Here is a 10,847-nt window from a genome sequence, read left to right on the forward strand (position 1 = left end):
CGACCACCGTCCGCTTTGCTATCTCTTCAGAGAAGCCGGGCACATCTACCGCCGATGCCCATACCGGGAGATGGGACTCCGAGGGTTCGCCGTTAACGCGCCGCGACCACAGATTGGCGAACGACCTCACCATATCGGCGACTACCTCGCCGCCACTCAGTGGAGCCCTCGATGACCGTCCCGTTCGCCGTCACCTAGCCGCTACCTGTCGCCGCAGCACCGACCATACACTGGCCCAGCCCGGGGCCGCTCTGCGAGCCCATATCCGGAAAACTAAAAGCAGCAACCGATGGAGGTGCGGTTACGGTTTATCGAACTGACGAAAATCCTCCGCCGCCGACGAAGACGATGAAGAGACAATCTCTACGACATAATAACGACACGCTGCCGTCCCGACAAAGTCGGGAAGCCAAGGCTACACCGACAAAAGACGGCTTCACGACGCGACTTTCGAACTTCATTTCAACATGACGCAGCCGGGATCCGACGCCAAGACCTAACTGCAACGCCAGACAAATAACCACCAATCTCGAAGTGCTTCTCGATGGCCACGCAGTTACCGCCTTAGTGAACACAGGCGCTGGTTACTCCGTCATGAGTGGACAGATCGCCGCCCACTTCAAGAAAGGTAAGACTACATGGGAAGGCCCTCAAATTCGGACTGCTGGAGGACACCTTATAACGCTGACTGGAATCTGCGCGGAAAAAATTACCATTCACGACCGAACTTACCCTGCCACCTTCGTTATTCTCCAACAGTGTTCCCGAGACGTCATTCTCGGCATGGACTCCCTAAACCAACACAGCGCAATCATCGACCTGGAGTCTAAGTGAATAGCGCTGTCGAAAGATCAAGTGATACCATCGGAGAGCCTTCCTAGTCACCGCGCCTTGAGTGTGCTTGAAGATCCAGTGAGCATCTCGCCTTGCTGCACCATTATTTCGGTCGGCACCGAAACACCTACCTACGTAGAAAGCGTCATCGAAGGCGACCAACGTCTACTGCTCGATCGCGAAATTTGCGTCGCAAGAGGAATCACTCGACTGCACGGAGGAAACACGAAAGTGTTGCTGACATACTTCAGCCAGGAGTTCAAGCACATCAATTAGGGCACGACGATCGCATATATCGAGGAAATTTTAGAAACCAGCAATGCGTTTGTCGTCTCGGATTCTGCTGCATGTACCCCGACGACCGTAGTTCCCGAAGCAGACTCCGACATAAATCCGAGTCTCTCCATGATTAAGCAACAACAGCTGAGAAGTTTACTTCGACGATACAAAGAGTGCTTTTCGACATCATCAAGGATTCGACAAACGCCAGTCACAAAGCATCGCATAATAACCGAAGAGTGTGCTCGACCACTCCGCCAGAGCCCTTATCGAGTTTCTATGTGAGAACGTGAGGCTATAAGGCACCAAGTCGACCAAATGCTGCGCGACGACTTAATCCAGCCGTCAAAAAGCTCGTGGATCTCCTGTAGTCTTGGGGAAGGAAAAGGACGGAACCCTACGTTTTTGCGTCGATTATTGTCGTCTGAAGGAGATCACGAAGAAGGACGTATACCCCCTCCCAGGAATAGACGACGCATCGGATCGGCTCTGCAACGCTAAATACTTCTCGCCGATGGACCTTAAGTCTGTCTATTGGCAAATAGAAGTCGACGAAAGAGATCGCGAAACGACCGCCTTCATCACCCCAAAGGGCTTCAACTAGTTCATGGTTATACCATTCGGACTCTGCTCGGCGCCTGCAACGTTTCAGCGCGTGATGGACACGGTTTTAGCAGGATTGAAGGAGCAGACCTGTCTCGTATACTTAGATGACGTCGTTGTCTTCACCGGAAATTTTGACGATCACCTTAGGCGGCTTGCAACAGTACTAGAGGCCATCAGGTCATCAGGGCTTACTCTGAAGCCGAAAAGTGCTGCTTGACCTACGAGGAGCTTCTGTTTCTAGGCCACGTCATCAGCAAATCTGGAGTCCGCTCCGACGCGCAAAAGATAGCTGCCATCGCAAAGTTCCCGCAGCCCATCGCGAAGTAGGCAGGGCGTAGATTCCTTAGCATGTGTGCCTACTACAGGAACTTTTCGCGCATCGCGATGCCGCTAACACATCTAACCAAATGTGATGTCGAGTTCACGTAGGAAACGCAACAGGCCGATGCATTTCAAGAACTCAAACGATGCATGCAGTCGCCGCTGGTACTTGCACACTTCGACGAGGACACCAATACTGAAATCCTCCCTGACGCCAGTAGCGTAGGTCTCGGTGCCGTCCAAGTACAGAGGAAAGACGGACTTGAACGGGTGATATCTTATGTTAGCTGGTCGCTGTCAAAAACGGAAGTCAATTATTCTACGACTGAAAAGGAATGCCTCGCCTTCATTTGGGCTAGAGCAAAATTCCGCCCTTACCTATATGGGAGGCCATTCAAAGTGGTGAGCGACCATCAGGGGTTGTGTTGGCCAGCTAAGTTAAAGGGCCCTTCAGGACGGCTGGCACGGTGGAGCATCAGACTACACGAATACATCACTGTAACCTACAAGCCCGGAAGAAAACACTCAGATGCCGATTGCCTATCACGCACCCGCATTGACCCGCCGCCGCAAGATGACGAGGATGAAGTTCCTTCCTTGCAATAATTAGCCCGGAAGACACCGACGCTGTCCCTTGGGCATTTAAGCTTGGATTGTCGACATTTACGCTGCAAAACAGCCTACTCGTGAAGAAGAACTTCTCACCAGTCCGTCCCAACTACCTTCTTGTTGTTCCGTCGGCGCTGCGTCCAGAAGTACTGCACGCCCTACATGACGATCTGACCGCTGGGCACCTCGGTTTTTTACGGACGCTATTGAGGATACAAGAAAGGTATTACTGCCCGTGCCTAACTGCCGATGTCACCCGTTATGTCAAGACATGTCGAGACTGTGAACGACGCAAGACGCCACCGTCTAGGCCAGCGGCATTACTACAGCCGATCAAGCCTGCTTACCGACCTTTTAAGCAGATCGGCATGCACTTGCTGGGACCGTTTCCGACTTCAACTTCCGGAAATAAGTGGACCTTCGTGGCGACGGGCTATCTCACCAACTTCGCTGAAACTAAATATATGTTGCAACAGAACTGCTTGTTGGCCTAGTTGGTGCTTGCTGAAATACATGCTTTTGCCCCATTTGAACACTCACTAAAAGGAGACACATAAAGACAACACAGGTGGCACTTCGAACTGCTTTATTTTGGGCTGTGACCCAAGAATATATATATACATACACGCATGCGATGGCTGTTCACAGATCTACGTTACCCAGTGGTCAAACAATCTAGTTTCTGATTTCCAGAGCATGATAGATGTATCACTTATGCAATTGGTTCCTTTGTTTTTATAAAGTACGCTTCCATCAGCTCACGTGCTGTTTGAAATCTACTTCTGCCAATAATCCTAATCTCAGAAAACCGTGCTTTGCACAAGCAGGCCTTGCTGTGCGCAGGCAAATGTGCCACGCCATCTTTCACTAGATTTAGTTCGTGTTCCCTGGCTCGTTCATTTATGCAGCGTCCAGTCTGTCCTATATAGGACTTGCCGCACTCAAGGGGAATTTCGTACACCACGCCTGTAGCACATCTCTCGTAGGACGTGCTATGCTTCTTGCCACATCCTTGGGAACCGGCCTCCTCGCGTGTGGTTTTTCAACAGAGTTGACCCAGTTTTAAGGAGGCGGAAAAGGCAATGGGTACACCAGACCGGCCTGCCATCTACTTGAGGTTATGGGAAACCTTATGAACATAAGGAATCACTGCAGGTCCTACGGTTCTGGCTCTTTCTTCCTCCCTTGTGGCGCTGGTACCTTTAACTTTTCATAAAAGGCCTTCGGTGACTGAGGTCACCAACGAGTCAGGGAACCGTGCTTATTTCAGTCGCTTGATCTGATTATTGAACGAGGCCTGCATCGAGCGTGTACACTATTTTTCGAGGGCAGACTCCAGGCAGAGCATGGCAATTCCACATTTCACAATTTTGGAATGGCATGAATTATACGGTAGCAACCCTTTCTTGACACGTGAGAAGTATTGCCAACAAGCTTGTCCATCATTCAAGGGTAATCTTAAATCTAAAAATTGCAGGGTGTTACGCTGTGGCACTTCATGCGTAAAAGAAAGCCCTTTACCATTGTCCCTAGAAATGTTTAAAACATCATCGCAGCGCTTCAATGAGCCTTGTCTGTTATAAAGATCAAAATGTCGTCCGTGTATCTAAAAACTTTTAAAATGTTTAAAGTGCTGTCTCGTTTAGAAGCCTCTTCGAGCAGGCGGTCAACACTAGATAAGAATAAGTTGTACAGCACCGGGTCAATACAGAAACCAATGTAAATGCCACGTTTTCGCAAGAAAAGCTGTTTGTCAAAGGAAATAAAGGTACCAATAAGATAGGCTTCCAATAATCTTAAAAAGTCCTCAAGCGTAACATCAGCTGCATTTTGAAAAGGTATGATGCCACTTTCTTCTACGCACATCTTTACGGCAAGAAAAAGTGCATCATGTGGAATTGAATAAAACAGATCCTCAACATCCACAGAAAACGCATTGCCTATGGATTGTTTGTTTCGTAGAAGCTCCACTATGTCTTGTGAATTGCCTGTTGAGCAAGGATCATTTACTTTAACAGTTTTTAGCACCTTTAGAATGTGCCTACTAAGTAACAACTGCCGCGTTCCACGTTCGCTCACGATGTTCCTAAACGGCACATTGCGCTTATGCGTCTTTGCACTGAAAAATATGTTTAGCGCTGTAGCACTCAGATTGTTAATATCTTTGGCCAAATTGTCTAAGCTGAATGCCTTATACAGCATGTCAACTTTGCTCTTTACTTTTCATTCAGATTTCTTAACCTGTACAAAGTTTTTGTTAACAGACCCTGCGGCTTTCTTATTGTACATTCCTCTAGGAAGTACCACAAAACAGCCCTCTCGAGGTCAACCATTCCACCGCCGAACGCCGACGAGGATGAATTCGCAGATTTGTTACGAGTTCTTGATGCGGCTCCCATCTCTTGGCCACAGGAAGAAGACCAGGAGCTCAACTCACTCATAGAGTACTTGAAATTGTGGGCTACGAATGTGTCGAAATTATTTTTAAGAAGTATACCCTCATTTTGTTAGCATAATGCAATTATCTACAGGAAAGACACGTGTTTAACAGAGTAGAGCTAACTGCTAGTAGCTCCAGAAATCCCTGCCCCGAAATCTTTAAAGCCTGGCATGGTGATGCCACCTCAGCCCCATCGATTACACGCGAACAATGACACGAATAAAAGAAAGATATGATTGGCTAAGGTTCCAAGCAGAGGTGAATCACATTAGAAATTGCATTGAGTGCCAGCGACGCCAAGTACCACAGCCTAAACCCGCTAGGCTATCGCAAACCATTGCAATACCAGAAACGCGATTTGCTGAAATTGGAATGGACCTTCTTGGTCCCTTTCAAATATCTGAGAACGGCAACAGATGGGTCAAAGTGGCGACAGACCATCCACCCTATACACGGAAACCAAGGCGATTCCGTGCGGCACTCCGTCTGAAGGGGCACAATTTTTCATCGAGAACATTGTCCTCGGACTCCAGTGGTCGACATAACCAACAAAGAAACCGCATTCACAGGTGACCATTTGCACATTGTGCTCATGCTCAGTGCCATAGCGCATAGGAAGACGACAGCCTATCACCCACAAATGAATGGGCTTACTGAAGGCCTCAAAAATACTATCGCAGACATGCTTTGCATGTGCGTCGATGTGGAGCACTTGCTTTTGGGACAAAATATTGCCCTACGTCATATTCGCCTATAATATGGCATGCCAGGAAACAACCAAAATGACGCCATTTGGTTTGATCTATGGCCGAGAAGTCACTACGACGCTTAATGCTATGCTGCCTCAAGACTACAGTGACTCAGACGCAGATGCCGCAGAATTTACTGAGCCCGCAGAGGAAGCCACGACAGCTTGCGAGCGTCAGAATAACTGCACAACAAGAACCTGACGCCCGGCAATACAATCTCCACCACTGAAAGGGAAGTGCGCCAAGGCCGCCGTTGCTTGAATATGTGTGGATGCTAATGGATCCTCGCCAATGTGAGCAAGCACGCGCGGAGCTTGTGGACGCAGCCGTAAATAGTTGAATATCCCTTCTTCAGGCTGTACCCATACAAACGCAACGTCTTCTCTTGTGAGGCGAGTCAGTGGAAAGGAAAGGTGGGAAAACTCCGCGATAAATCACTGGTAATAGGCGCAAGGGCCCAACAAGCGTCTAACGTTTTTTTCGTGTGCCGTGGGAACCTTGCGGTGGCTGCAATTTTATATGGGTTAGGTTTTCTAACACCGCCTTGACCAAAGGCATGACCTAGGAACTAAAGTTATTCAAACACAAAGTGGCATATTTCTAGTTTCAGTGTAAGCCCCAGACACAGTATGGCTTGAAGAACTGACAGCAGCGGCTTTAGATGCTCTTTTAAAGTAGCAGAAAAAACACATCACGTCAACGAGGTACACCAGGCAATTCTTCCACTTTAGACAGGATATCGCAGTGTCCATGAACCTTTCAAACGTAGCTGAGGCCGAGCATGAGTCGGACGCAGAACCTTAAACTCGTAAAGCCCACCGGGCGTCACAAATAGCCTTGTGTCGATCACGATCTTCCACCTCTACTTGTCAGTATCCACTTTTAATGTCCACGGAGAAGTAACGAGCATGCCGTAGCCTGCCCAAAGGGTAATTGACCTGGGGCAACGGATAAACGTCTTATTTTTTCGTAACGAGATTCAACTTGCGATAATCGATGCAGAACCTCAAAGTTTAATATTTCTTTTTTTTACAAATGCTGCAGATGATGCCCAAAAGCTCTCAGATGCCTGGATTACATCCTCCAGTAGAATCTTCTCGGTATGCTGCTGCATTGCCCCAGGTTCATTCTCAGTCACTCGATACGGGTTCTCTCAAATGGGTCTTACTGCCTCCTCCATGATTATGAGGCGTTTCACCTACTCGCGACGTAGAGAAGCAGTCCTTAAACTCTTTGAGCATTTCCAGATGATCGTGTCATTCTGTTGGCGTTAAGTCCAGACCAACGTCAACAGTGGGCGCACATGACCTTGTACGAGCCTTGGCTTCTTGCATGGCAAAATATTGGTATGGCATGGTATATTTCATACAGGCATGCAACAGTTGGGCCTTTGCTAGATGTGCCCATGTGCATTTGTGAAATTCGCCATGAGCCCCTCAGCACACCCGTCTACTAAGCTGGCAATGGCACGGGCGATGGCAACACCTTGCGGAATAGAAGGGTAGATACATATTCCGCTACTGCATCTTTATACTGTGTGGCGCAACTGACGGAAACAAGTCTGCATGATAGTTGTCGTGTCCGCTGCCGGAGCGGTGATGCAAGCAAAAAACCGACACCACTCCGATGTAGCCACGAACCCAAAAAGCCCCGTGTTTATTAGACAGCCGCTTTTTATCCTTTTGCTCCATGACGTCACAGCCTGCGCACATTAGTGCTGAGTCAGGTCAGAGAACCGATAACACTACATCTCCCTTTTTTTTCTTTCTTTTTTGACACAACCCTTAGAAAACAAATGAACCACAAAACCAAACAGTATGCAACGTACAAATGGGATGAATATACAGCACTCATCGGTATATAGCCATATCGCTGTGGCGGCCTTATTTCTCGACCGTAGCGTGTCATATAACCACCGGGTCTCCTGTCCTCATATGAGGCAGCAGCCGGCGTTGAATTAAGCACAGAAGGCTCTGCCGAGGCCTTGTTTTCCTCGGATTGGCCTGCAGCGTCCGTAGTCGCAGGAAAGTCATAGGATGGGTCATGCACGCCGGTTCGCTCGCATACCGGACCAACGCGCGTCTGTTTCTCTCTAGTTCAACCCCGTCGTCTGTCCGCACCCGATAAGACCGAGGCCGCATGGCCCGACTCAACACGGTTGCTGGAATTTTGCTGTCTTTCATCCATACCTGGTTTCCCGGGGTGAGCAGCGGTAGCTGCGTTACCACATGGCGGCGGTCGTAGTCAAATTTTTGCTTCATCCGCGCTTTCTTGCCTTTGTATCGGAGGCTCCTGAGACCACTCGTCATTGACGGTACTAGCTTTTTCGGGTGCACGGGAATCGTAGAGCGCAACCGTTGGCCCATCAATAGCTGGGCTGGGCTTGTACCCAAAGGACCTGGGGAGTCCCTATAAGCTAGGAGGGCCAGGTACGGGTCAACCGCTTTTTCCAACATCCGTTTTACCGTCTGCACTGTACGTTCGGCAGCTCCATTTGACTGCGGGTACCTGGGGCTGGACGTGACGTGATGAAAGCCATAACTAGTCGCAAACAATGCAAATTCTGAGGACGCGAATTGAGGACCGTTGCCTGTTAGGACAAGTTCTGGAATTCCGTGCCTAGCAAATATACTCTTGATTTGCTCAATACACGCCGCCGAGCTCGTGGAAGATAAAAGGGCAAGCTCTGGATAGCGCGAAACATAGTCTACGACCACGAGATACGATCTACCATGCAAATGGAAAAGGTCAGCTGCTACCTTCAGCCAAGGCAAGCGGGGGGGGCTCTGATGGCATCATGGGCTCGGCATTCTGAACGCGCAGTCTCGCGCACTCTCGGCAACTGTTTACCAGAGCTCCTAGCTCAGCGCTGAGACCGGGCCACCACACAGATTCGCGGGCCCTTGCACGACATTTCACAATGCCCTGGTGACCAACATGCAATGAACACAGTATTTCACTCCTTAGGTTCTGAGGCACCACAAGACGAGACCCATGCAGAAGCACACCGTCACATATTGTAAGGTGTGCTCTCTCCGACCAGTAAGGGCTTAGCGAACTGCTTACTTTAGCGAGACGTGGCCAGCCCTGCTTACAATACAACCGAAGTTGTTGGCAGGTTGAGTCTTTTTCTTGCGCGAACTTTATTTTGAAATTCCAGAAGCGGTGGTGCACGTGCTGATGTTCTGTGCCTAGCGTTCTCCTTTGCAATTTCCTCGCGCACAATCTGTCGGATCAGTTGACGTAAGCAAGCCTTAGCGGCCGTGGCGAGTGCTGCGGCTCTTGTCGGTGCCCCAGTGACCAAGTGATCGTAAACTTAAAGGACGTGCGCCAGCAGCGAGGCAAACAGGAAGGATGCATCCTCAAATCGCATCTTCTTTCGATTTCACGCAGATAGCCTGGTGTCAGCGTCGGCTGGTGGATCAACGCTGCCCGACACCGCTTCGCAGATCTTGGGCAAGCATGCGAACAAATAAACGTGCCCTCAGCGTCGCCATCGTTGGAAAGGGGCGTGTAGTGACATAACTCAAATGCGCAGGCGGTATATCCTATAAACATGAGTGCTACATGAGTGCTACGATGACCTACATGGTATAAAACCTGAGGGATTTCGCCCGGATTGACCACTTGGCAGCAGCGAGGCAACCAGGAAGGACGCATCCTCAAATCGCATCTACTTTCACTTTCACACAGGTTGGCTGTTCTTCAACTTGTAATTTTCCCACTTCTGTTTTTTCCCTTACTGCTGGCAACAGGCTTGATTTGTTTTGTTGCGACATTGCATTATGTCTCCTCGGAAAGAAGAGCTCAGGAAGGAACTTAAAGAATTCGAATCTAAGCTTGAACGAGATGTAAGAAAGGAATTAAGAAACTGAAAAAAACATCGAGCACCTCGATGCGAAATGAGAACAGATAATACAAACAATACCATCCTTGAAAAGGAGAACGAAACGCTATGAAGGCCAATGAATCGCTGGTGAATGATTGCACACGTATGAAACGGGAGCTTGAGGAACATGATCTAGGAATGACTGCTAGTGAGGAGTATTCACGAACGTGCAACAACGAGAGTAAGGAAGTGAATGAAGGGGAAAATGAAGACCCCAAGAATGTCCTTTGCCAAATAGGAACCCTTGCTAATGAGCCTGTAATCCCGGATGACATTGAAGTTGTGCGTAGAGTCCCATCCCGAATTTACCAAGCCTGCCCTGTAGTGTACCGCAGTTTAGGGGCCGTCTAAAACGCGACTTTTCTTCGGGAGTCTAAAAAAAACGTGTGACAACGTCTGACCTCGGCCGTTCATCGGGCTCCCCTGTGCTTAAAATGAGCATCTTTCTCCTGTTCTAAAACGGCGTCTGGGAACGACAATAGAGAAGAAGCGAGTCTGTAGTAGGAAGTTCGTCTCTGAAGTTCAAAACTCTCGAGTAGGTCATGTTAGCAGCCCTCGTAATCTTGACTAAATTTTGTAGGGCATAAAATCGTATGATTACTGAAAAGTAAAGTAAATTGAAAAATGGCACTTTGCAGAGATCATGTCAATAAGATATACAGCACTAAATCTATAAAAGGACTAAAATATTTCCATGGTAACATGCAATCAGCACATAAAAAGACAGACGAACTATCCATTCTCTTAGAAAGCTTTAATTTTACTTTTTGCATTGTAGTGCTCACGGACACATGGTTCACGTCACAGATGATATTATAAGGGATACAAATTATTCATAATTTTTTATTAACAGAACCTACAAATCATGTGGTGGGCTGTTATTACATGTAAAAAGAAAGCTTCGAATGTAACAAACCGGACCAATTTTCTTTAGTATCAAATGCTATCGAACGTCTTGCGATAACAAGCTTTAGCATTAGTAACAAACTTGATAAGCTTGAAAATATCCGTAATGTTTATGACCCGCATATATGCGTTATTACAGAAACGTGGCTACATGATCTGATAGGCGACGACGAAATTGTGCAGCCTGGTTATCAACTCTTCAGGCGTGATAGGG

This window comes from Dermacentor albipictus, chromosome 8 (genome assembly GCF_038994185.2).
Source record: "Dermacentor albipictus isolate Rhodes 1998 colony chromosome 8, USDA_Dalb.pri_finalv2, whole genome shotgun sequence".
Lineage (NCBI taxonomy): Eukaryota > Metazoa > Arthropoda > Arachnida > Ixodida > Ixodidae > Dermacentor > Dermacentor albipictus.